The 28,000-nt window shown below is 35.3% G+C and overlaps 1 long non-coding RNA gene across 1 annotated transcript; it reads left to right on the top strand.

Annotated features, from left to right (window-relative positions):
- Positions 1 to 37: 37 nt before the first annotated feature.
- On the top strand, positions 38 to 26,318 carry LOC116965704. Its single transcript, XR_004409577.2, has 4 exons — positions 38 to 167; positions 4,916 to 4,995; positions 22,060 to 22,167; positions 25,225 to 26,318. It is a non-coding gene; the product is annotated as an uncharacterized LOC116965704 (long non-coding RNA).
- Positions 26,319 to 28,000: the final 1,682 nt, after the last annotated feature.

Below are 28,000 nucleotides of genomic sequence, written 5' to 3'. Positions count from 1 at the left end.
CTTTTCTGTTTTTTCTTAACTTCCCCACTGCAGTGCTGGATAGAAACATGTCCAGAGGGATGTTGGGATCGAGATAATGAAGCCACTCCCCTGGTATTCATGGACCAGTGACCCCATCAAAGGATTAGATGGGTCTGACATCATCTGCTCTTGATAAACTCATGTTGGTATGTTGTTATTACCTCTTAGGTGTATAAACATTTTTCTGTATTAAGTTAAATTAAATGTTCTGGAAATCCATTAACCTTGTTTTTCTCCATCACAAGTAAGTTTTGTCTAACCCGAGCAAATGTTATCTCTCCATTAAAGATAGATGTACCATGTACCAGATGTACTGGTAATAACAGTAATATCATTATCAGATCAAAGCTGACCATATTTTTGTGAAGCATCAAAGCAGAAAAAAATATTGATAGTATTTTCTGTCTCATTCATTATTTGCTCAGTCTCAGTTAAACAAATATTGTTTCTTTTAAAAAAGAATTGACATATTTATTAAAACATTTTAAAATATCTTCTTATGACCCTTACTAGCTGAAACTCTGCATGTCAGCCTGCTGGATTTTTTCTAACATTAATTTTCTAGAGTTCTCTTTTTTCGATTTGCAGGTCATGAGGTAGATATGATATCTCAACACCCTACTGAATTAATGTAGAAAATCAGTTTAGTAAACAGGTTTTTTTATTTAACTAATATTGCTTATTTTATTAAAAACAAAAATAAAGAGTTTTCCAAAAAAGTGTGAAAGTAACGCTTCACTCCAAAGCTTGAATGTAAAGACAGTGGGAGGAAGTCCTCTTATTTCGAAAAAAGGTAGAAAAAAATGTAGTAATTTAATCATGTGAATAATTTATCCTGGTTAAATATAAAAGTAAATTTTGGTTTTAAGTCAAAAATCAGTGGAATAAATATAAAAATTATTTTAGATTCCTGAATTTCTGCAGATTAAAAAAAAAAAAAAAAAAAAAAAAAAAAAAACAACCAAAAAACTCTATAATGTTTTAGGAATAAAGGTTGAAAACCTTTTGAGGAATTCCTTGAGGTTGAGGAATACCTTCTGTTAAAAGTTTGCATGCCTGGAGAAGTGAAAATCAAGCTATTATACACTGTTCATACAACGTATGTTTTCTGGCTTTTATGTCCGTTACTCCTACTGGAGGATTGAACTTAGCTTTCCAAGTAAACGTATCTAGGATTTTTTTTTATTCTGTTTGCCTTTTTTTTTTTTTCCTGGAAAAATGTCTGATTTGAAGTTGACAAGTTTTAAGACCTTTCCAATACTATAAATGTTACAGAGACATTTGAACTTCCCATGGCAAGCAAAGGCCTAAAAGGGAGACACTGTGAGTGGGCAGGAACATCTTGAAGAAATGGATATGTTCACATTAATCCTGGTGTCCCCTGAGCCAGATCAAAAAAGGAAATTACTCAAATAAAGTCCATGTGGTAGAAAAACGTGACAGCTGAAAATACCTGTCAGGCTCTTCCCTGGTCTGAAGAATAGGGTTTTGCTATTGATGTGACAAACCAACAGACTTGCAAACTGTCAAGAGAGCCTTAAACATGATATGAGTTCTCAGGTTCCAGATAATGAGAGGTGCACACACTAGTCACACAAATGGGGAAAAAGAAGTTAGAGCTGCTCAGTGGAAGAACTGGAGATTTCTAAACTATTGTGAGATAAATCACACTCTAGGCTCCATTTACACTATTGACTAGATCTCCACTGACTAAAAGGAGTTATTAGGCACTTGGTTTATATGCAGAAATCTTTGTTTAGATGTCTTAATCCACGAGTTGAATTCCACTCAGTCTCCCGATGTAGATAAATGACATCTATTCCCTTGAAGGATGACTATCTACCAATGATCTTAAAAGTAAACTGAAGTTCTCAATTGACCCATTATTTATTCTCCTTTTCATTTATTATCCATACACCTATGTCACTTCACTGTCGTGAATGCATTTTTCATGTATGATATGTTCTTCATTGCTTTTTATTAATTTTGCTGAAATAATATGAGTCAGTTCTTATCTACTACTGTGAGAACCTAAGTGCCTCTGGCAAAATTCCTGAAACTGTATTGATTCCTATCTCAACTTTGGGAATCAGAACCTAATTGTCCCTTAAAGAAAAACAAAACAGAAGACAAAAACACTTATGCCTGCAACTGCAGGTTGCTGGTATGACAAACAGTACCAAGGTGGCCCCTAAGCTGTTTTCCTTATTCTCTGAGCCTGCCTTGAGACCCTGATCACAGCCATACAAACAAGTGACCATATAGAGTGAGATGATTTCTGTTAACTGTTTATGGAAACAGTCCTCTGAGACATTTACTGTGAAGCAATTCAAATTAGTGTCACTTTCTTTAACTTCCTAATGCAGTGTTTGTTCTTGGAATCATAATTCAGCATAGGCTTATGTATATACACATGTGTGTATGTAGCTGTGTATGCAGTGTTACTTCATCCAGAACTAAGCTCTTCCCAACAGTTAAAATGTTGTGCCTCACATCATAAAATTCTATTTTTAGTTTCTTAAATTTTTGCTGAAGTTTAATTTTTCAAGCTGAAGTTTTCCAAGACAACAATTCAAAACAGGCTCAATTCTATTAGAAATTTTCCTCTAGAACATTTCAGTGATTCTAATATCAGACAATATGCAGCCTTCTTAAAGAAAATATCATTGTACACTCTATTACCTACACACTTTGAAATGTAGAAATGAGTCACTCTAGAGTTACAGATACACTTTACTAGTGGCATGAAAATTTACCTAAATATAAAATTTATTTCAAAAATGATCTCTGTTCATGGTCAGCCATGTGGCTAGTAGCAACCTATGTGCACCAACTGTTCATTCAAAATGTTGAAGTGTTACTGCTGAAGGTGAAAAGCGTAAATTTGACTTTTTCTTCAGTCACTCATTTTAGTTGGCAGAAACTGTTTTAGGATGTGCTGGTTTTGTGCCCTGCTCTTGAAGTGAGAATAGAAAAGCTTTTCTCTGTCCTTCCCCTGTGGCCCAGGGAGCAGAAGGAGGAATGTACCATAGAGTAAGTGTGAAAAAAACAATTTATTTGAACAACAAAGAAGGTTAGAGGACCTAATGTGCTACAGAAGACAGAACTTTGAAAGCAAAAGGCAAGAAGTTTCCAGCTACTTTTCTTCTTTCCATTCCAAAGGCCTTGTGATCATGATTCTGCTTGTGAGTGCAAGTGATTCATTATAGTTTCTTGCTTATATCCTGCTAACCCTTTCTATGACCATTAGTTCATTAACAATTTCTACCTGGTCTCTCTTGGAAGATTTCATTTTCAGTAACCATAAAAACTATCACAAGTCTACCTTGCCTTGTATGTGTTTCCTGGTAGAAATGTATGTCAGAATAAGGTAGTGTTTAATCTGTGACTTACATTTCTTCAAGTTTTAATTAAACTTTCTTCTCAATTGAAACATCATTTCACCAAATGAAAAGGAACAGTGTCACTATCTTACAGCACATGGTGTATTTCCTTCTTCATATAACTCATTAAAATTCCAGTTCAATTTCTAGAAAGTGTTAAAATTTTTTTCAAACAAAACATTCAAAGGAGTTGTTTTTTTTTTTTTTTTTTCTCTTTACTTTTTAATTATTATTTATATTTTTTAATGCTCTTACTCTGGATGTTCTATTCTGGAATCCAGGCAACTGGAGTAGAGAAAGAAAAAAGGCAGTTAGATTTCCTTATGTGTGAGAAACCGTCAAATCTTAGTTGGCTACTAGGTGGCAGAAGCCTGTACCTGGAGGAACTTCGTGAAAATTAAGATAATTGTGATCTGTCTCTCACACACACATGGATATGCACATATGAGCACTCACACTTTCCTAGTTTGACCATGTCAAGCTGGCCTGAGTTCTGGGCATATATTTGTCAGAATATATGTTTCCAGAATGTTGTGTCCTAGCAAAGAAAGTTCATGTCCTTTGTGCCTGACTTTCAGGTTCACATTAGTGAAAAGATACCTTTTCTTTCAATAAACATCTGTAATATTTTCCCACATCACAGACTGTCTCCTTGAAACACTATTTTATAACCCCCTGACCTCTTAAGTACTATAAGCTTTAAATTTAATATCAGGGTATAAGATGTGTTCCAAATTGGCTTCTTATCTTCTGCTTCCAAAATTCTGGGGTTTTTTGGTTGATTGTTTTTGTTTTGTTTTGTTTTTGTTTTTGTTTTTTTTTAATAACCACTTCTTTAGAAGGGCACTCTGCTATCATAAAATTAGGTCTAGTTTCTAGTTTGTGACCTGCAGCTGTATATAAAAGTAAAAGATATAGCATTAAGTTCCCCAAGATGGATGCCAGAAGTATATTACTGTGAAGTAGGACACATCACAGAGTCAAACTGCCAACCTTTCTCTTTTGTTCTCATCTTTAAAAAAGAAAGAGGAAGGGACAGCATCTGTGTATGTGGATTTTGCCCTGTGATTGATAACCACAGACAAACATCATGCTTTTGCTGTTTATGAATGTACAAATGTCCCATGGCAGGATGAAGACATAAACCCTGAAGGAAAGGAAAAGTGAGTGTGGAAGTCCCACAGGAACTTAGAGAATCACAACTAAATCAATATAAGAAAAGTGTGCAGCATCATAAGGGGAATACTTTAACAGTATTAGTTTATCTTGATCTATGCTATGGTTTTACATTTGGTCATTATGTTCATTTGGCTACATGACAACATGACAGGAAAGTAAATTATGTTTTCCAAACACTTGCATTCTGGCACAGAAGGGGAGCATCACCAAGCTTTGCTTTATTTAGAAAAAAGATAAGAGTAGCATCTAGTAAAAAATCCATTATCTCATGACAATTATATGTATCTTGTTGAATATAACTGGAGTTTCTTTTTTTTTTTTTTTTTTGTCAGCATCAATTTTAGTAGACCAAAGAGAAGGAAACATGTAAAGAACAATTAAACTGATGCATTCATATGTTAGAGGAAGACAGGTAAGTGATTACCCCAGCAAAAAGTATCATGCTGGCCTTCAAAGATAACTGTGGGTCATGTGTTAATCATAATATGTATTTTACAGGAAATTCATGTAATTAAATTTTTAGTCTTTGTACAAGGTGGGTATTTGTCCCTGTAAAACTGGAATGTATATATTTTCTTTCTCATTAACTCAGTTAAAAAAATATGTAACAAGTGATTACTTTCATTCCTCCCTTCCATGTATGTATGTATTTTCACCTTGTGTACAAAGATACACTGTCTTGAACACACACACTTAGACATTTCTGAGTTGAGAGCACACCTATCTTCAGAACATTTTTTTAATTTATTTTTAAAGCCTAAAGGGTGAATTTGAAAATGTAACTCCAGTTCTCATCTAAACTATTTTGTTTACTACCATGGATTGTTTCAAAGTACATCCATCCACAAGAAATTCTAAACAACTGTTCATTCAGACAAAATGATAATGTTTCATGTGTTCCCATGGCTATTTCTGTATTGTACTCCACTCTTCTGAATAATGAAAGTAATAAGAAGACACAATGGCACTCAGCAATAGCCAAGGGAGGAAAGGTTAGGGGTGAAGTTTGGAAAAAAAGTTTCTTCCTAGAGATTTGGGCAGATTTGATATAAAAGCAGGCTTGGTAGGAGAAACAGCAAATGGAAAATTATTTCTGCAGATGTAACCTAGCCACAAGTGAAGACAGTGGTCCAGCTGCTTGTTTTTTCTATAACCAAATTGATCAGTCTTTTAGAAGTATTCAGGTAAAGGCCATTGCTAATTCTGTGATAATTTCTTTTCAGTTTTAATGTTCTACTGCCACATGCAGTGTTAATTATTTCTTGAAGTGTGAAGTTTTTCTGAGAATAAGGTTTATGAGGACCAGAAAAATAGGCACCTGCTGCTCCCATCAAATCCTGCAGTTATTTGTCAACTGTTTCTGCAAATCCATTATATATGCAACAGAAAGAATAACTGGCAGAACAAAATAGCAGTCTAAAAAGAGAAACAAAGGTACCATTTTGGCAGTCCAATGGCATTCATTTATTTCCCATTTATGGTCATGTAGCTTGACTTCAAGTGTTTGGCAAAAGAAGCAAACCTAAATTGAGTCATATTTTAAAATCCTATTCCTGTATACATATAGGAATACATGCAGCATTTCTCTTCCTCTCCTCCATCATCATCATCAGTAGCAGCAGCTTTATGATTTCATTATGACATCACATAATAACTTGTATTAAACATACTTTTATTAACCGTCTCACCATTATCAAAAGTGTACTTTCTTTACAAACTGCTTTGACAAGTTAGTGAATGGACACATCAAGTCTGACAAAAATCTGTGTTAATTTTATACTGTGGACAAAAGACTCCTAGTTCAGAAGGATGAGATCATCCACATTATGAAGCAAATATGATTATATAGATTTATATATTTTCCCTAGAGTATTTATGTCAGCATGGCTGGCCTGCAGTGAAAAAGAGATTACTATTTACTTATGTAATTTTTATGTTTTCACTGTAGAGCAGTTTAGACTGATAGTTCAAACAACAGATGAAAATGTGGAATATCTACTGCAAAACTTACAACCTGATAATGTGTGTGCACTTAGTATACTGAACACAAGTTGAACAGCATTTTATGAACTGCAAATTATGTTACATAGGAAGGGATTTTCTTAAAAATATTCTAAACTCTTAGTTAAGGTTTACCATGTATGTTTACCTTGTTTTGCATCCTATGGTACCATCTTTTTTCTTTCCTTTTTGTTTCCTTCCTTTTTTGAATTAATGTGCTACCTGGATGTCTCTACCATTCGACATTATACGCTCATGTACTACAACACAGAGAGTCTTATAACTCTGGTATTCTCTTGCCTTAGTTCTCTTTCAGTATTTGTCCTTTTTTATTTTAAGGGATTTTTGGAAGATCCTCCTTACTCTCCCTGTATTTTCTGCAGCTTTTTTCAAGGGCCACTGTACTTGAACCTATTATTCTTATTTCATATATTTTCAGGTTAGTACTTCCAAATAAGAACTATCTATGAGATCAACTAGTGGCTGAATTGTGTCCAAAACCATCTTGGCTGTCTTCTGGTATTATTTTAAAACTGTTATCATCTGAAGCTCAAGTTGACTAAAATCTCTCTTAATCTCTCCCACGTGAATCTTTCTTTCCTTACTTTCTCAACTGCAATGCCACCTTTCTGCTGACATTTAAAACTCTCCTTTGTCTCAGAGCGCTCTCTGGGTTTTCATGACTGGGTTATGTTTTATTTAATCTTCTATAAAATCTCTCACTCCTTGCTAGCCAGATTCTTTCTACTGTAATTCTTGGGTACAGCTGTTCTTCCTCTGGACCCAGCAATGCCTTAGTCCCCTTCTCAGCTTGTTTCTAATGTTCAGAACAGAGATTGGCACTCCAGGTTGGGTAAGAAGTAGAATATAGATTTTCTACTAAAGAACAGATTTTATTGGCAGAAACACAAGAAAATATGAATTTGAATGTGAGATTTGGACACCTAGCAGTTATCCAGCTTATTATTGTGTTTGACTGCATATGACTTGGTCAGGTAGGCAATTAAATGTCAGCCAATTGAAAAAAGTATATAACAGGGTTTGTATACTAATGAAATATGTAGTGGTCACTAAATAATGGTATTCCAAACGTTAGTCCCAGGAAGCCTTTTTCACCGTAATTATCAGCTGAGATTCCACTAGTCCTTTAGTTTCTGCTACTGCTAATCTTGTGGCCTACATGGTGGCCTGGCGTAACAGGAGCAATACTCTAGAGACAAGTTCTCAGAACAAAAAGGTTTGGTGTTTTGTCTTTTTTTTTTTCAATCACTAAAGAAAAATCCAGATGAAATCTCCTTTAGAAGAACACATTTCAGTCAGTTACCTCTTCTGATCATTAAAAAGTAAGAATTACTCTTAATCACGCTTCAGTGTGTTGTTATCATGTTGTTGGAATTCAAACATTGTTCCAGCTATGAGATTCATCATTTTCTTTTCCATTCTTTAAAACTCCTATTTTCTCTGATTCATTCCAGAAACTCCAAAAACAAAACAAAGTAGCAGAACTGCTAGATCATTGAAGTAGGATTTGTCTCGTCTAACTGTAAATATGCACAATGAGGACAAGTATACATGAGCTATAATGGCACTGTTTTGGTCAAGATAAATACAGACACTTTTAGGTACCGTTCACCTGAATTACTTTGTTTACCTGCTTTATATTTAATAAATTGTACCATGCACAGTGAAGGCAGTCTATGGTACTCTCTCAGACAAAGGGCTCTTTTGCAGATATCTCGAATAAGTGAAACGAATCTCAGCCTTGGTGCTCAGTACTAAAATCAGAGAATATCATGTTAGCCATTGTTCTCCTGGACGCTCTTAAGCTATTTGTTGTCATTTGTTACCTTTGTATTATGAATTATTACTTTGTTTCACGCTGTACAGTGCATTGCACCATGGGTCCTGCTTCCCACATTGGGCTATTTGTAATATTATGATAACATTGTGCACTGTGTCACCATAATCAGTAATTATACAACAGGTTGAAGAGAATTCAGATTTGCAAAAGGTTTTTCTCAGGCTTTTCAAGTCTGAAGGAAAAGATAAAGAGCACTGGTTCTTGTATCTGTGGAGTCTGAGCACTTCTGCTCTTAACTTCCAGTATTTCAGGTTCCCTGATAGAGGGCTTGCTCCAGGTTCACTCATAGAGGCTGTGCATGTGCAGGTTTTATTGTTGGGAGCATTGTAAATTCATAAATCACATTGTTAAATTCTCTTGCTCTGTATTTGCTACGGAATCTGTTACAGACAACTGTTTAGTGTTGGACATAAGCATGTGCTTGTATGAGAACTACGTCATACTAAACCACACTAGTCCTTTTACAAACGGAGCTCCAGAACCATTATAAATAGACAATCCTTTTTAGATTACCTCCTGCTGATTATCTTATACTGATGTTGTAGTTAATTCTCAGATAAACTAGCCAATTTTTCAGAAGTTCTTTGTGTTTGGAATAACGTGATTGATACAGAAAACATAATTTTTAAAGCTCTCCCTCTTTTTGCTCTTTTTTCACATTTACTAATGTGTCCGTTATCATACTAACATCATTAGCGTAGGTAATATAAAGTTAGCTATTAGGCTCAGTGGGCAATGCACCTGTCCTAGGACAGAAGCACTTCACCATGAAACAGCAGTCAGATCATACAACTAAGATTCCTGAATGTCAAATGGTATGACCTCTTGGACATACCTGTCTAAAGGCTCTTACATATTTTTGAAGCAAGTCTACAAGATAAAAGATTATAGAAAGATTTTTTATTTATCAAGACTTGGATATAAACCATCATACCATGTTTTACTCCAGTACTCTGGATTAATACTAGAGTGTTAGTCATTATTCTTGAAAAGAGTTTTCTTATGTGTCTATTAGTGTAGTAAACATAAAAGACAGAATTATGGCAAAAAAGCATGCTGTAACTAAAATGCTGATATCCAATGTAACTGAACATGAAATTTTATCTATGATAAAGGTCTTGATTTGTTCAACTAAGGAATGTTTGTTTGTCTAGATTCATGTTTACCTGCTCTGGAAAACTTGGACTAAATGTTTCAGTAGAACTGGGAGATAACATTCCAGTTAATCAAGTAAATGTTTTCTTCTTTGACAATCATGAGGCTGACTGAAATAAAATAATGATAGGAATGGATTTTCTGAAATAATTTTGTATGTTTTCAGTTGTATTACAATCAACCCCATCTGTGACTAATACTGCTCATATGATTCCCTCAGTCCTCCCCCCCAATACACATAAGTCTTCTTCACTCACAATTTTTTTTCTAATAGACTGATCTTCATCTAGAGCCAAAGAAATTGGGCAAGGGCTTCTTTTCCTGGGAGTCATTAAACTGCCTTTAATTAGTATCTGCCAAGGCCTTTAATGAGTTTTCACTATACAATGACTCATGTTAGAAAAAAAAAAAAAAAAAAAAAAAAAAAAAAGAAAAAGAAAGAAGACTAAAATAGGCCAAAGTAAACCAAACCTAGCAAGCAAACACCCTGCAGTGCATGAGAGATGTTGAAAGCCTCTTGCCACAGAAAAACATCACAGAACACTTAACCCAAGTCATTTAATAAAGTTATAGCAAGAAAAAACAGAACAAAAGCAAACAATCGACTTGACATATTGCTTCAAGCTATAGCTGTCTCTTCAACATTGTACAGCATATGCTTTTCTGTACCTACTATATTTATGAAGATAAAAGTACTCATAAGGATAGGAAAAAAATTACTTGCTTTTAGATTGATGCTTTATTACTTTGATCAATACTTATTCAACTTGAGCTCAATATACCCATGATTATTACCATTACTTCAAAAGGGTTACTTCTGCTGAATAGCCAGTACCTGTGTCATGACAGGAGCTAGGTCCTTGTGGGGTCCATGTGAGATCCAGTCTTTTGTTCCATGTTGTCAGCACAGCCCTGGAGAAGCCCTCCAGTGTGTCAGTTTACGAATTGTTTCCCTGATGCATACTGTTCAGTGGCAATACTGAAACTGGACTGGGGAACTAATCCACCGTTAGAAGAATGCTGCAAATCTTTTCCCCTACTTTCCAGCCAGCTAATTTCTACAGAGGTGAGTTCACACCCAGCACTCAGTTCTACTGCCCCAGTCACACAAAATGATACCAAACACATGTCCAAACAAACGGCAGGAACTCAAAAACAGTGGATGATTTTTATTATGAAAGCCTGGAATTTTTTAAATTTAACTTTTAAAAATTTTCTTAATGGTACTGATTGTAGTAGGATCTTGAATTAGGTGCTGAAATTATTTTTCTTGTACAGATAGCATAGGAGCAGTGTATGATTCCTTAACCATAGATAGTCCTATTGTAACTTAAGTAACCTGATGAACTGGAATTTATATGTCTAGCTTTTAATCATCTTCCTGCAGGAATTGTGGAGAAATCCCCTGAATATTTACTCCCCTTTCAATGAATATATGAGCCAGCACTACACAGGTTTTTCCCTTGTCTACATATGGAAAATACCAGTAAGACAAATCTTCAAGACCTCACAGGGGACCATTCAGACTGCTCATGAGGCACACTTTTTAATGTGTTGATATGGCATAATTTTTACCTTGGTCCTCTGCCAAGCTCAGCAATGGAGAATCCTATCAATATAATGACCTCAGAAGTCCCCATACCAAGCTGACTGTCACCTATCTTTTCTGTGAGTTATAAAACAAAATCCTGACATGCATCTGACTCCTTTTTTTCAGTTGTTACACCCTATTCCTTGGTAAAAGCCTTTGCAAATCAATAATTTATATGATATCACTGTGCATTCAAATGTAATTCTTCTCATGCTCTTATATTTCACTAAAAGTCACAATAAATGGCTGTAGTTGGTTTTATTTTCCCTTGTCCTTTACATTTACTCAGTGAAACCCTACCCAGAATTTAAATTTCTTCAAAGGCCTTTGAAGGCAATGTTCCTGTCCTAGCTAACAGATGATACCAGAAACACAAATGAAAACGAGTGTTCTCTCTTTCACCCAGGAGCCTCCTGCTCTGTTCCAGTCAAAAGCAAGAAATGAGAAAAGAGTCCATGATTTCTGGTGCAGTTCTATTAGCTGAAAAAGAATGGTTAATTAAGTGACTATACATCTCTTAGTACAATTATTTATCACATGAATTGGGGGAAGACTGACATTCTATCAATACTTTGTGGATGAACACTAAGTAATGTAACTGTTGAATGAACCTTCTTTTCAGCATAGAATTCACCCTGAAGAAACATTAGTTTTTCCGTAAAACAAATTACAAGGTTCTCTTTTTGCTCCATCTTAAGAATGCACTAAGCAGCATGATGAAAACAAAAGCTAAGATATATAGCTTTCTGTTTGAGATGTTGTTTGCTGAAATGGGGTATTCCCTCAGATGTCTAACTTTGAAGTTATAACCCAGGTAAGGAAGTGGTTTTCTAAGGGAAAAATGAAAAGAATTTACACTGAACTTCATCTGTAGCTATGTAAAGCATGAATGCTTACTAAATATGAGTTCTCTGTTTTCCTACAAAAGTTCAGTGGCTCCTTTCTGCTTGGAAAGGCTTAAAAATTTGTCCTCAAAGCATCTTATGCTAGGAGGCCATGGACAGCCATGACCAACTTCTGCAATTTTTCATCCAGGCTTTGCATCCCATAAAGGAAACAGATTTCATGCTTTTATAGAGCTTCACGGAATGCATTTCTAGTTTTCTCAGAAGATTTCAGAGCCATGTGACAGACACTGAAACAAACTTTCAAGTTACAACAAGGAATGAATGAGAATCTCTTTGATGAAGAAGTTGTTAGTCCCTCGAGGTGACCACTGCTTGAAGACTGAAAAACGGCCAGAATTTAGGCAAAGTGAGAATGATGGAGAAAACTCTTGGGAATAATCCCTTTCCCAGGCCTCTGAGCAACTGACTCTGAGCTACCTTTACTGATGGTTGATTCACTCCTGTATGCAACTATGAAGCACAATTAAAACTGTAATGTCTATTTTTTCCTACAGACGATATAAAGAAAAGTCTAGTTACTTTCAGCAACTACTTAAGCACTACTGATACTTCAGATATACTTCCAGAATAGCTCATTTGCCTAAAATAATTTCAAATAAATTTGACCTATATACTTAAGAAAGTAAGTGAAGATTTTATCCCATATCTTTATTGTGGGATAAATACTGATTACAAGTGTCTCATAATGGACCAACAGGTAGGATGTGTGGAGTCCATAGATACCATACTCTAAGGCACTGAAATTTCCAAGTCTGTAAGGACTGTTCCAGTGACAATGACTACAACTGGGGCATTCTACCTTAAAACATTTTTCCAGAGAGAAAGACTTTGTACATTCTAGAAGTTGTGAAGAGGTTATTGATCGTAGTTCAAGCAGAAAGATGACTTCTAGATGTCCCTTTCAACTGAAATTATTCTACAAATCTGATTCTAATTTTTGCATGAAGCAGGACAGTAATGATTAATGTTTCCCGCAGTTTAAGCAGAAAGGGATAATCTCATTTGTTTTCTGTGTGCTTTTTAACAGATCACGTAGTGAGATTTTTTAAAAATATTTCTGTTGTTACAAAAAAAGTCCAGATATAGAAAAGAAAACAATTGTAAACTGTTTAATTGACTTTTATGTCTATCACTTGACTGTGACAGCAAATTAGTTTTGTTTTCCAAGACTCATTAGTAGTTTCGATTGCATACTTGGTAAAAGAAAACCTTTATATATTGCCTATATAAATTGAGCCAACAACTGAAAACTTTGGTTTTAGAGAACAGCTCTTATTACCCACTACATGTGGTATATCAGTCCTTGAGAAACCCCTTATCCACCATAGCACAAATTTCTGATTTATCTTTACTTTTGATCTGACACAAAACTTTATGATTTTGGTTTAATATTAAGGTATATTTAAATGCTCCACCTTTCCATCTCAGGGAAAGGTAATTCTTGTTCTCATTTCAATGATATTTAATGCAACTCACCACAGGATAAATTTTTACTAGCTGTTGAATTTGAACCTGTGAAAAATAAATTATAGCCCATGTGTTTTCAAAGTTCTAGATTTGTAAAATTTTAGTATCCCTTATTTAAAGTATTTAAGGAGGTGAATCAAAGGCATATCCCTGTTCTGTGGTGTAGATGACATTGCTCATCTCAGCACTGCCACAGGTGACAGCCAGCCGTCTTGCCCTCTGCACTCCCAGCGTAGCATGTGGCAGGAGTCACAGAGCAATGGGACAGAGGCGGCACAAACCCAGGGGGGACACAGGTTAGAGGCTTTCCACCCCAGGGTGGAAGATACATGCGAGATAAGCTTTAGTGGATAGGGAGTGTGACTACATTTGCAATAAGGAGCCCAAGTACAGCCGACAGTGATTTGACAGTAAACTATGTTAGAAACTAAGATGAGAAACATGCGGGTACTTCTAATGAGAAAATTAAGGCAATACCTGGGAGTTATCAGAGTTTTTAACTATTTTATATGTGAAGACTGATAATGTAACCTGACATGAAAGACACTTTCCTGAAATGTCCTTCACCACAACCTGACCTGAACTGACCTGAAACTCTTGTAACTTTTGTTTCACCTTTGTGTCTGAGAGCAAACCGCCAGCCCCATCACTGTTTTGGTGGGATAGAGAAATTTCAAACCTTACACTTGGCAAAATTATTTTTTAAATTAAGTATATCTTTATATATTTCATATTTATGTGTTATACATTATACAAAAGTACATATTTAATTTCAATATTTGCCTAAATCTGTATCTATTTATAATTCCCCCTCCCAAAGGAGAAGACAACGTAACAAAAATAGAAGGGAGTTAGCAATGGTTTTCTAAGCATCTCTTCACTCCAAGGAAGTGGTGCAGAAGTAAACTCTTCTATGGCATTTTAAATAACCTGCTTCTCTTTCCCGGTAAGATAATGACATGTCTTAACAATTTTTATACAGACCTGTTGTTCCACTGTCCCATCTTTAAATAATAGCCAATTGACTTTCCAAGGTACAAGCAGAATCACATTTTCTTTGTCTTGCCTTAGGCTTTTACTACAGTATAGAAACTTATTCTAACAGGTTTTGGTACTTCACCTGAGAGGAGGATTTCAAAGCAATACTTTTCCTGCAAAATTGGATCAGATATTTATAAGCTGTCATTGACAATTATGGCAATAACAAGTTTATTACAAAGCTGATAAAAAGATTCTTGTACAAACTCATAAGAAAAACTTCCATGATCACTTCATCACCTGAATCAAGGCCACATAATTGGAGAAAAGTCTTAGTCTTATTTTAGGATGACCAATTAAAAGAAGCTTACAAATGCAGCTCAACAATCTGGAATGGTTTGCAAGTAAGGCCAAAAAGGAAATATTTTCTTCAAAGTTATTAAAAAATAAAAATGAATGTTGCATATGGTCATTGGGATTTATTTAAAATTAGCACAAAATTTAATGAGACACACAGAAAATTATTAAGTAAATGATCTCAGTTTTAGCATTCAGCAGCATTTAAGATGATTCCCTTTGACTTTTCCCAGGTATGTAATATCAGAAATCTCAAACCTCTCAGGAAACACTATACATTTTCATTTATTCTGTAAATAAATATACAGTTGTTTTTATTTTCCTTTGTGCCCAGAAGACTCTATCATTCTGTAATTTACTGTAGCCACTTAGGACGCCTACTCATCTGGAATCTTAAACCTTTGAAGCTGTATTGTGAAGATAAAAACTTCAAAGCAGAAAAACAATAGTTTCAATCTATATGAAGATACAGAGCCCAGACCATTGGGTCTGTCTCCTGATAGCTATCTAGTAGAGAAATTCTCTGAATATTCCACATTACAAATCTGTACTTCCTATCTCATGATATCACTAATGTATTGCACAGTAAGGCAAATTATTGCCTCACATGTAAAGAAATTAAATAGCTGTCAGAAATGGCATTCAAATGCATTTTAATCCAGATGGCTCTGTAAGAATAAAAGGCATTTTATTTTCTTGTACTACTTTTTTCTCTAATGTTAATTAGGTCAGACTAAGAATGACATTTATTTTTTTTCCAAAACTGGACAGTATTTCTTTCTGTTTCTTCATCTCTCTTTTTTTTTTTTTTTAGCTTTAGTGATGCTTACACTGCTGTCCCTACATAACAGAAATTATCACATCCTTTTTGCAAAGGAACATACAAAAGAATACAATAATGGAGATACAGGTTGTTTACAGTTTGCCAAGCAGCTCATGGTGTGGGGACAGAGTGCTTGTCCTGACACTCAGCAGTCAAGCAGGGATCTGGAGATCAAAGTTTCTGTCTTTCCAGTTGCACCTTTTAGGAAATAGTGGCACAAAGACACCTAAATTCAATGGATTATTTTTAAATACAATTCACTTCAGCTGCAAGATTTTACAATCTAATATTATTTGTATATTTTTGTAGCTTCCTTGTGAACTTCTGGTCTTTAGGTCTATTTCTAGAAAATTTGCATCATTGGTTTTGTTCTGTTTTTCTTTTCCCAAAGGTTTGGTAGATTAGCACTTGTGTTGAATTGCAAGCATTGGTAGAAGCATACAATTAGTGGAATCTCTCCCATTCACATAGGCCCAAGTTCTGTCCAGATGATTGAAAAACAGACCTCTGCCTCAGAACTGTGGAAGGAAATACAGTAGGGATGATATCACTGTACAATTTACTTCAGAAGCTTTAAGGAAGCGTTGTGACTTAGATCCTGTGTAGATATTGGAGAAAATAAAAATGTCTAATATCAGCATTTAAAATGTAGAAAATGTTTTAAATTTGAGAAGAGAAAAAATTTAATTTTTTTTCCCATTGATTGTGGATATTCTACTACACAGAAAGTTCTCACACCAGCAGAAATTTTTCCAATCTTCAACAGAAGACAAAAAAAAAAAAATAAAATCAGATAAATAATACCTTAGGATCTTCAAAGAAAGAAAGAAATACAAGGATCCCACATCCTGAAGCCAATTGTGTTGAATGAAAATTAAGTTTTTAAATATTAATAGAACTCTTTGGTGTTTGGCATATATGGTAACTGTCGTTTCTGACTGCATTTAATTCAGGTCATCTGGAGCATCATTTTGGATCACAGCCACACCTTCAGTCTGTTCTATGTGTAAATGAGGTGAATCTTGAAGTATTTTGCTGCTCCAGAATTTCCTTACTTTAGAAAAATCCCAGCTCCTCATTAAAGTTAACTTCTCTGCCTTCTACATTATTTCTGAAATACAAAAGAAACGCAGATGGGGGTGGGGTAACCAATAAGGGATATGGGGTATCCAATAAGAGATAAAAGACTATGGTTAAGAAAGAAGTACAATTTCTTCAACTTAATGTTAGACTTGTATTAGTAGATATTGAACTGCAGGCAAGAGCTGCTCAGCCTGTGCAGGGTATGCAGAGTTGGTCCATTACTTTGCTTCAGTTAAGAGAAGAACATGCCAACTTTTACAGCTCTTCTTTCTGTTTCGGTATATTTCTAAAATTGCCTTATGTTTGTTTCTATTTTTGTTCTTCTCCCTGCTCACAGCAGCTTTTTCAGCCTGTCAGCCTTCTAATGTTTGTTTTTAACCTTGCCAATGAGGTACACACTTCAGCCTGTGAAGACCAAAGTTCCCTCAGCCTCCCTTGCTGTCAGTTTGGGCTTAGCTCTTGTACCTTAGGGGTTGCATGTAGACACTTGTCAACATTTGACATGTGAAAAGATGTAGCCACCATGTTTCTGACTGGTCAACAAGATGTTCACGTGCAATGTATGAAATCAACAAAGATACTATGAGACCACTTTGCACTTGTGTGTCTAACGTATATGTGTTCTATCATATCTGAATCACTTCTCTAATGCCCATGATGTGGAACAAGTCTGACTAGATAAGACTTGCTACCCAAGTACATCTAGCCCAGCTTGTCACACAAGCATGTCCAGCACTTCACCTGGCATGCAGCGGAGTGTAATTCCATGCATGTACAGCTGATATAGTCTGGAATTCCCAGGTTTCTTTAGACTTTAGTGGGACTTTTGGAACTACTGACATAAGCTCACTAAGCTGATTGGACTCTGTAAAATGTATACAGATGGTCAAAGAAGCCTTACAGTGGCAAATAATATCTTAGAAAATGTGCAGATAGGGAGACTGCCTTGGGAACATGTTCATGGCAACCTTCCCATCTGGATGGTAAGCATTTTCAGCTATGGATTTACCAGGAATTTTTGATCTAGAGCCAATTTTCTTCAGCTCTTTATTCATCTCCTGTAGTGTACACTGCTGTGTATATACTTTTACAAAGCCATGTATTGACTAGAGTTACTGCCATTAAGCAGTAGAACTCTTTCCAAATCACGGACAAAACTACAAATAGCCTTAAGGAACAGTCAATTGTATCTCAAGGGAAATTTAAAAATCCCCCCACCTTTTACTACCTACATTTAACCTATTTTGTATGGGGTTTTTATGCCATTAGGCACAGGCAAAATAGTGCTGCCAATATTTCAGACCCTCAGCATTCCATCAGAAATGGGCTGCTTTGAAAACTGTATTCAGCAGTAAGTATTTAAACTGTACTTATATCATTGTATCAGTATCACAAAATTGGCTCCCAGTGGAAGTCTGAGTTTTTTCTCCTGAAGAGGGAACCCCTCCACAGTTCATTAGCTTCTTTTCTGTATCGTATTGCAATAGACCAAACAAAATAAGCAAAAAAGCACTTAATTAATTTTAAGTTTCCTGAAATGGGTTACATAATATAAGGCTGCCGGTGCACAAAAGTTGTAAAATATATACATTTAATAAGCATTGAAAAGAAATTCTAATTATTTTGCTCATCAAGCAAAAAGTCTTATATTTCAGAAGTATTTTTCACCTGTGGTTATCCTACTTTATGAAGTAAGAGAAAAAAGTTTCTTAGTATTACCTGACCTTTTTTGAATCCCATATTTGCAAAAAAACATTATGCTGGAACCTTAAGTACCAGGCAAATTGACCCCAAAGGCATACCGACCACAGTTGTTGCCAGTAGAAAACATCTGGCAGTTTGAAAACCATCCTGTTCTCTTTTGCCACCCCTGAAAGCCCACTCTCTTCAAAAGGCTTCATGCTGGGAGTTGTGCAGCAGAGCTTCCATGACTGATTAGCTGGCTGCAAAGCATTATCTGTTTGTTTATGAACTCACAAAGCAATAAGGACACAGCAAAAATGTCCACGTCCAATGCTTTGTGCCTGCCTCCTGCTATTACTGACCGTGTAGTGAGGGAAGGAGAGATGTATATAACATCATGCAGCTTATAAAAGGTGCGTGCTGGCTTCACATTTGTAGCACTCCCTAAAATATGTGCCTGTATCCTGCTAGCAAGGATAATTTGGTGGCAATTTTGATAATTAGATCATTTTTACATGCCTTAATAACAGCATTCAGTAGTGTACATTAAGCTCCCACATGGACAATGTCATTAATGCTTTGACTTTTTCCTCCTGGGGAAGCAGTAGGCCGAGTAGTAAAATTAGGAATTAGTCATATTGACAGGAAGTAAGAGTTTTATATATGCCATATAATGTGTTATATAGACTGTGGCATTTAATTGCAAGGGTTGCAAAAACAAAAGTTCTGAATGAAGCATAAAAAGAATTTCCAGGAAAAACAATAACATTTTACACTTAATTTAAAATTTCTAAGTTATTTAATTGACTAAGAAATACTATCTATCTGCCAAATTAGGTACATTATTTCCTTGACATTAAAAACTAATTTTACATACAATTTCATCATATTATATGCAATTAGTCTTTCTTACAACCATGAACTTTTGTTCTGTCTCCATCAGCTGTTTGACATGTAAACATGGAAGAAAAGGGTAAGCCCCTGACATCTAGACAAATAGCAACCTGTAACCTAAAGATCTTCACGTGAACGATATTTTAGCTATATTACATTGTATATCTCCAATAAATAGGCCTGAATACAAACCTTAGATCTGAACTCTGGATTTGGGACCTACACATCACCTTCAACTATCAGAACCCAAACACTCCGTTCTAAACTCTTAAGCATACAAATTTGGATACTGAACTCACTGCAGTGTTTGGCTCAGAAACATTTTAAAACAGGCTCGGCATGAAAACTTAGACCCTGGTCAGGGCTGGGTCTTCAAGAGTTACTTAGTCTTGTTTCACACTGCTTTCAAAGTGTGCTGTTTGTCATGTGTAGCTGTAAAGATGGAGTGACTTGGATTGAGCAGAAAGATCAGACAACCTGGTCATTTCTCCTGTGCTAAACTATCTAAAAGCACTACATAGCAAAGGAAGAACAGGCTTGTTTTGAGCATTGATTTCATACTGAACCTTCATCCAGCAGAGGATTTAAGCACTAAACAACTAGGAGAAAGCTTCCTCATAAACTCCTTTTTGATTATAAAACATGGAGTTGCAGACTCTGTCCAAATTCATCTAAATCTCCTAAAATCTCATTACAGATATTTTTCAGACCATCTTTCTTCCGGATCTCTAGCTCACAGTAGTTTTTTGGCCACTTTAACCTTTGCTGACAATTTATCCTTCTGCTGCTCCTACTGAATTCTCTCTCAAGTGTTCAGCAGGTTCAAAATCTCCCTATGATATGTTAAAGGTGTGATAATTTTTCAGCATTCAGCCCTAGTTGTATCCATATCTCCATAGTCTATATTACAAATTACAGATCTCGGTTTAAGGAATTACATCTTTGTTTTAATGCATAATTGATGTTTAAGGGCACTGTAATCTTCAAGGTTTCAGGGCAGCTAGTTGAAGAATTATTTCATATGAATGGGAAGAAAGTTAGCTTCCCTTTGGTTTATATCACTTGTATGGATATCAAATAGACAGGAATTTAAAAGACAGCCTCTAATTTGTCTCTGTGTACTAAACATAAAAAGAAGAAGAAAGCTTTATGCAATTCAGAACAACTCTGTCAAAAGATTTCTATATACAGGTACTTATTCTGCATCACTTCTCGTTTGCATATGAAGTCCTGCCTGACAGATCTCTGAGTGCAGAGTAAATTAGAAAAGTTAATCCATTATTTATGTGCTGCATAGTCTAAAATTACCAAGTTTTTTTCACATACAGTGTGCTAAGGTATAAAATTAGTATAAAAACTAGATCCAGAACATTTTTTTTTTTGCTTTTTCTTGAAATCAGAGCATAAAAGCATTAGCAATGGTTTTCTTCTTAATTAACCACTGGTATTTTAAAGTGTCAAGATGTATGCTGCAATGGCGAGCTTCTGAACCTATCCTGAAGAAAAAATACAAATTATTATCTAGAAGTTATTGAACTGAGTTCTGTAATGAACTGGGTAGAGCTAATGGATAAGAAGCAATAAGAAAACCTAGCAAAAGCTGAAGGGCAAAAGTCTTCAAGCAGATGTGAAATGACCCAGGAGAACAGATGACAGAGAATAAGTCAGTAAATAGAGTAGCAAGGTCTGGTAAAGTTGTCACTGGAGAACCTGTTGAATAAAGTTGTATTGAAGGATTTTTTTATGACTTCCACAGTATAAAGGAGGATTCCTGATAGCATAAAGCATCATCTTATTTCAGTCCATAGAAAACTCAAAGAAGGAAGAGTGAAATACATATATTTCAGTTTCAGACAGTGTTTTTTTGAATTTGGTATTTAATACGTTAACTTTGAAAAGAAAACCCAGTAGACTACAATTTGGTCTTAATTTCAACAGTCTACCCTCTCTCTAATACTTTATTTGGCTGAAGTAGGTAGAACTTTCACCTGATCAGAACTGTCTTCATCTAGGTAGACATAGATATCTTTGTGTCTATACTTTTTTTGAAGGCTATCTCTCAGGGCTTTTAGTAGTAGCAAAACTGAAGGACTGGATAATTTGATTTCTACTCTATTGTTTCTAATATGTTGCTCAAGTTCTGACTTCAGATACAAGTAAGTGATCCCGATAAAGTTTTAAAAAAATAACTATATATATTCTGTTTTAAGTGAAATGTCTAAACAGTATTTTTTGCTGAGGTGAAGATAAATATTGAATTTTTGGGGGCTGAAAAAGTCCCCTATGTCTGAGTCATGTTTCTGGTGCAAACTCACTGTAATCTGTGAAATATGTGAGTGCGAATGGAGTGGAATTTTCCATAAACTGATGCCACTATAATGTGCACTGTGTCAAGTTCTGTTTACAAACATTTAGAAAAAAATATCAAAAGTCTGTAACTGGATGAGATCTTTAAAATGTTTCTAAAGAAGCTTTTGGCAAAGTAGAAAAATAGATATTAATTCACAAAATATCTCCTGCAAAATATCGTGGTTAAATAATGTCATACTGATTTCTAGCAATAGAGACCTTATGCATGAAAGAACTTCCAGGTTTCTCTCAGAAAACCTATTTGATAATGTAAGATTGCTCCTTATACTGAGTATTATTAACTTTTATTATTAATTTTATTTCAGGAGATTTAATTCATGGAAGTTGACTGATGAAGAAATAAGTTTTGTGAAATTGTTTAGAGCCACACATGGAAGACTTACAAATAACAGTATGGTGACAAACTCACTAAGGTGCTGTAGAAAAGCTAGATACTTTCCTTTGATCATAAGATAAAATGAACTTCATAAAATAAGGGCCTGATGATGGAAGATATTCTAGTACTGTAATATATAAATAGGAGTATGGTGGGATTTTCCAAACACTAAATACAAAAAACACCTAAGAACTTTAGCTGACTCACATTTATTTCCAAGAAGGTACAACTTTATTATCATCAGTGACATAAGAAGAATATCAAACAAGTAATGGAAATTTCACAAGAAGTGCATATACATGTATACAACATGCGTCACAGCATGTATAGGTATCACAGTGATGACAAACAACAGAGTACTCTTTTTTTTTTTTTCCTTTATTATTTAGGTCTCTGAAATTCAGGTATATATTTTCAGAATGGTGATAGATCCAGAATGGGTCATTTGTCTTAGGCACATTTGTACATAAGCATGCTTTAGCATTAGGGAAAAGGGCTGCAAAGAGCTTTCCCAACCAGCTCCTCCAAGGCAGTGAGACCTGGTCCACCATCAATTAGTTGCCTGTGGATGTTTGAGTTCTACAAGGAAGCAAAGCTTCATATCTCTGATGGACCATTTCCAGCAGCCAACTGGTCCCACATGCTGAGAGCTCAGCATGAGACTGGGGCTTTGTGAACAGCAGTTGAGTTCACAAAACAAAAATGATGAGTTCAGACTTGGGCCCAGAGCAGTTACCCATGCATGTATCTAGTGCAGTCTCAAGTCTTGAGTTATCCAGCACAAGGGTATACTTCAACATGGAGAGTCAGGAGTTTAAACTTTAACATAAGTTTAGTAGGCTAACACAGCCCACTGGTGAAGGTGGAGAGTATTATAGACCTTTCAGTTCTATACAGAACAATTCTAACAGTTTTAATTGCAAAAGTGAACTGCATTTAATTTATGGTTGAATAGGGCCTGGTACTAGTCTGATATCAGATAGAACCATAACTAAGCTAGTAGCAGTTTAAAACCAGACCCTGAATGAAGATGAACTGTCCCAAAATCAGCGTTTGAGATGCTGCCCTAATTGAGTTGGGTTCTTCATTTTGACTTTCAAAGCAAGTCATAAACAAAACAGATATATGAGCTCCATCTATTCAGATGAGAGCATCTGTTACTCTAGGACAAAACTATTCTCTGCTGCCTTTGAATTAACATCAACAGGAGTTTGAAGTCACACATATCTATGAGCAGTATGCTGATCTGAAGTCATAATGAGAATTCCATCATTTGACAAGAAACCCTGCATGTTTTTGTATATAACTTTAAATACAAAGTAGCAAATTACTTCTCAGTGTTCAGTGACACACAGAACAGCAGCCAAAAATAGAATAAATGTACTTTTGATTTGCATAAAAATCACACTAGGAAAGAATGTGCTATGGTCAGAAAGATAAAAATGACAAGCCAATGAGAGCAGTAGGAGATAATATAATTCTTGTGTAAAGTATTTCCGGTTTGAAACACTGGATATTTTAAAGAAAAGTTTAATGTGCTTCTGAACAATTTTAAATCTGTATAGTTCAAAAACTAGTAAAATATTGTCATTTAAAATCTGACTGTAATGAGCAACATAAAGAAGATTTTGCCAAAGTAGGTATTGTCAATGAGCAGCAAAGAGATTACTTAAAAAATGGGAGCAGAAGTAAATAATTCATTCCAAACAATCTGCATCTTAATGGAAATATAAAATAAACTCACACAAGCCCATGGCAATATAGTTTTTAAAAATAATGAAAATTTAAGTGATACAAGAATATGGCAGAAAGAAAAATATAGTATTAACTCTGTCCCCAAGATTTCAGGCAAAAATTTCAGTCTATTGTTCTCCTAGCTTAATCCCTGCTTCTTGGATTAATGGATATAATACTTTCAGTTGTGTTCTTATATATCATACTACAAAGCATCAGCTATCTAAAAAGGGCTGGTTGCTACCATTATGAAATATTTTATAATAAGGATAAATTTGATGGTTCAATTTATATTTTTTTTTCAGATCATTTTAATATTGATTTTTGCTGTTGTGTTATAAACAATCTGCATTGTTTCTTTATCAGTTTAACAGTTTATGATGCAAACAGCTACCATACAAACAGCATGTAATATTCATTTCTTTGTGTAGCTCATCCAGTAACATGGTAATTCATAGTACAGGGGAAACTCAAAGCAGTAGGTACCCAGGGCTTGATCTTGAATAACGCAGAGTAGTCTGCCACTCAACCAGAAAAGCACTTAAGCACATATTTACAGTTTGAGTAATTGAATTTTTGTCAGGAGATGTACTGAAATAAAGCACACAGTCTTTCTTGATGCAGTTCCAGAGTGCTCAGAACCGTTTATGTCTGATAAAGCCATATATTTGCTGGCAAAGTTGTTTGCTGGATCAGACCTGCTTCTAATACCACTTTTTACTATCATTTTGTCCTATCCTAAGTGACAAAGCTTCTCTACAGTTATTTTGGAGCATCATATCTGTGACTGATGTAGCATCAGTGTCCTTCTTTCCTTATTCTCAAGATGTTGATATTGATGTGAAAGCACATACAGATATGATTTCTATTATTACCCCATCTTTTTTTCCATACCCTCCTCCACTTTTCCTCCAAAGTTATTACTGATGTGAAAACCCCTTTCTGGTCCAGTGAAGCTACTATTCATCTGGCAAAGAAAAAGATTTACTATCCTAATTGAAAGTGCTGTGTCTGAATGCTTTCACAGGTGAGAAACTAGAATGATCTAATATATACCTAATAAAGTCTCTAAACTGAGAATCACAAGGAGATTTAAAGGAAACCAACCCTATACCCACAATTCTAATAGAATACTTGTATTTTGACAACTTAATGGACTTATTTTTGAGGACAGATTTGCATTGTTGACAGATAAAATGTAAAAATATGTATCCATGCAGGTTGGACATATTTGTAGTACAGCTCATATTACAAAAACATGATACATTCACCTGTTCTTAGATAACTAAAAGCAAACAAGAAAAATAAATATAATTTTAATTAAGAAATATCACCTCCATTCTCTTCTCTTTTGATACAGAAGTTGTTCATGTCCCTAGCCTGTCCTGATCTAGAAGATATGAACAGAGACTCTTAGATAATGAAAATATCTTGATAAGAAGCTTTTGTCTTCCTTTGCATTGCTTGGAATGTCTTCTTTTTATTGTCTTCAGTAAGAACAACATGAAGGGGATTTAATATTTGTAGAGGTACAAAGGTGAGGAAGCACACGGGCACTTATCAAAACATTCTTGCTGTCCAACTTGGACCCTGCCACAGAAGACTCCATTCAGCCCAGTGATTGTGAAAGAGGATGCTCCAACTGGCTGTGGAGAAAGCCTTCTGAGAAGGGGCTTGCGCTTGTCATACTGCTGTCAGGTGTATGTGGCCCAATAGGAAGGACAGACACCATATTTACTTGTGGACTTCACAATATTAAAGAGCCTGGAGGGATGAAAGAATCTATTTAGTTCAAACAGACTTCTTTATATGTCATTTGCCTATTCTCCTTGTCTCACCCCAAAATTTCCACCTCTGTGAAGGATAACAGGAAGGATTCTCACTGGGCAGAATGAGGAATAAACAGGTAGGCTACAGTGGTAAGTATGGCAGAGAAAGAAAGTGCATATTTTGCCCTGGAGATTGAAAAAGCTTCCAGTCATCCTGAAGTACGTGCCAAAAGACCTTAGGGAGGATCCAAAATCTTTCCTCTGAGCTCAGAATGCAATCTGGAGGCATCCTGTCTAACTTCATTAGTCCTCATTCTCACAAAGGATTAACCTATCATGATGCCATGTGAGTGTTTATCAGTGAAAGAACCTCAAACTTATTCTCATGGGCATAAGTCATAATAATAAGGCATAAGGCATAGTGCTAAGTAAAACTGGTTTGATGCTTTGCCCATTAGTAGTAGTGGCAAAATTAATCAATGGTTTCAATTATGTGATTGTCAGTGCAAATCTCTACATGTTTTTAGTTTGTATTATTCTCACAGAGAACATGTATATCCCAGATGTCAAATTTTGTAAGAGAATAGATGAGCCTACAGGTATTTTGTAAGAATTCATAATATGGAATAATTCACTCTGAGCTAATAAAAGGGTGGAAGACTGAAAAATAGATATATTCACTGTACTCCTGTGTACTGTCTTCTTTTTCAGTTTAGTTGAATTATTTCTGATTTCAAACTTAACTTGTAGAGGAACATCTAAGGTTTTGACATTAATTCTGTGAAGCACCAATCAGATTTTGCTGCTGACTGGATTTGACAAGTAAGTTCTAAGATTGCAGAACAGTTCTTAATAACCAGTCAAAATCACTTACCAAAGCTGTAAGGGAAAAATAAATAAATAAATACATATGCTGCTTATAAACATTGTGCTTTTGTTCACAACGCTGTACATAAGTAGCATTTTTGTCATTAAAGCCAACAATATTGAATAAAACAGCCCTATAAATGGATATATTTCAGTGCTTTTTGGTCATGAAGAAATATGGTTAGTGAGGTTACTACATGGATAAATGAGAAAAAGCCTATAACCTATGACAAAGAGATGGTTCGGCTGATTTTTATTCCAAAATTTCCATTGTAAGGCTTAGCTGACAGAAAAGGAACAACTAAATGCATATATTTTGCTATAATTAAGACTAGGTACAAGATGTGAATCTTGGAAAGGTTATGAGGCATTGTAAACTAAAATAACACAAGTAGGTCCTCTGGATTCAGATAATGAACTCTCTTTGCTGAGGGAACATTTATCACATGTGCTTCTGTGCTCCTCTGTGCATAGATGTTTCATGCTTTCAGTCTGTTACCCATCGGATGCATAAATAGTACTACATTCATTCTTTTTTTTTTTTTTTTTTTTTTTTAAGTTAACATTTCTATGACTTAAATTATGCAAAACCATTATTACAATTTGCCTGGCTACATCATGTTCAGCAATACATATTTTAAAGATATTTTCTGTCAGGAAGAACTGAACAAAAAGAAAAGGAGAAAAAATCTGCCTTGCTTGCTATGGAATATCTTCCAGCGCATGAAAGAAACATAGCATAAAATCAGAGAAAAAAAGTATTCTGACAAACAAGTAAGAATTTTATTATTTTGCTAGGATGACAGCACATCTACCATGGGTTGATACAGTAAGAGTTAGCTTATGAACTTGAGGTGGGAAGGTTTTGTCCTCAAGTGAATGCTTCATCTACAGTGTCATTCAGCTTGAGACTGAAAAATATAAGCATAGGTGTACCTGTAGGTGTCTATAACTAAGCTGAGCTAGCTAAACGAGCTGCTACAGTCAATGGATGTCTAGACATTACATCCAGGAGAACCCCTAAGGCAATTCACCTGACCAGCCAGGGCTGCCTTATTCAGGGGGAACTAAATTACAGTCCATTGTCTTGAAGTGGGATTCAGCTGACTAAATAGATTCAGCTGGTGGCACTGCAGCTGCCATACGGCACAAAAATATGCCTGTTTATTTGTTCACAGCACTCCACATTTAACAAATACCTCAATATAACAGATAAAAATCATATTACCAAACTTTTGGCCATGTAAGAACTCATTGTTTTCCCTAAACTACTTTCTAGGTTACTGAAGTTGTCAATGCAAACAGTGATTAATCCCATTGTAAGACAGGTATCAAACACATTATAATTAGGGGAAAAGACTCCCTGCAAGTCCTATTGAGGAGGCCCTCATAAATTCACTACTCCCCAAATTCAGTTTTTAATGCTGTAGAGAATTTTTAAATTTTCAGGAACCTCGATGACAATGTGCTCAGGGCTTGACTCTATGCATGGCATGCAGG

Source organism: Tyto alba, unplaced genomic scaffold (genome assembly GCF_018691265.1).
Source record: "Tyto alba isolate M040663 unplaced genomic scaffold, T.alba_DEE_v4.0 Super-Scaffold_2, whole genome shotgun sequence".
In the NCBI taxonomy this organism is placed as follows: Eukaryota; Metazoa; Chordata; class Aves; order Strigiformes; family Tytonidae; genus Tyto; species Tyto alba.
This window is presented reverse-complemented; position numbering and strand designations above follow the sequence as displayed.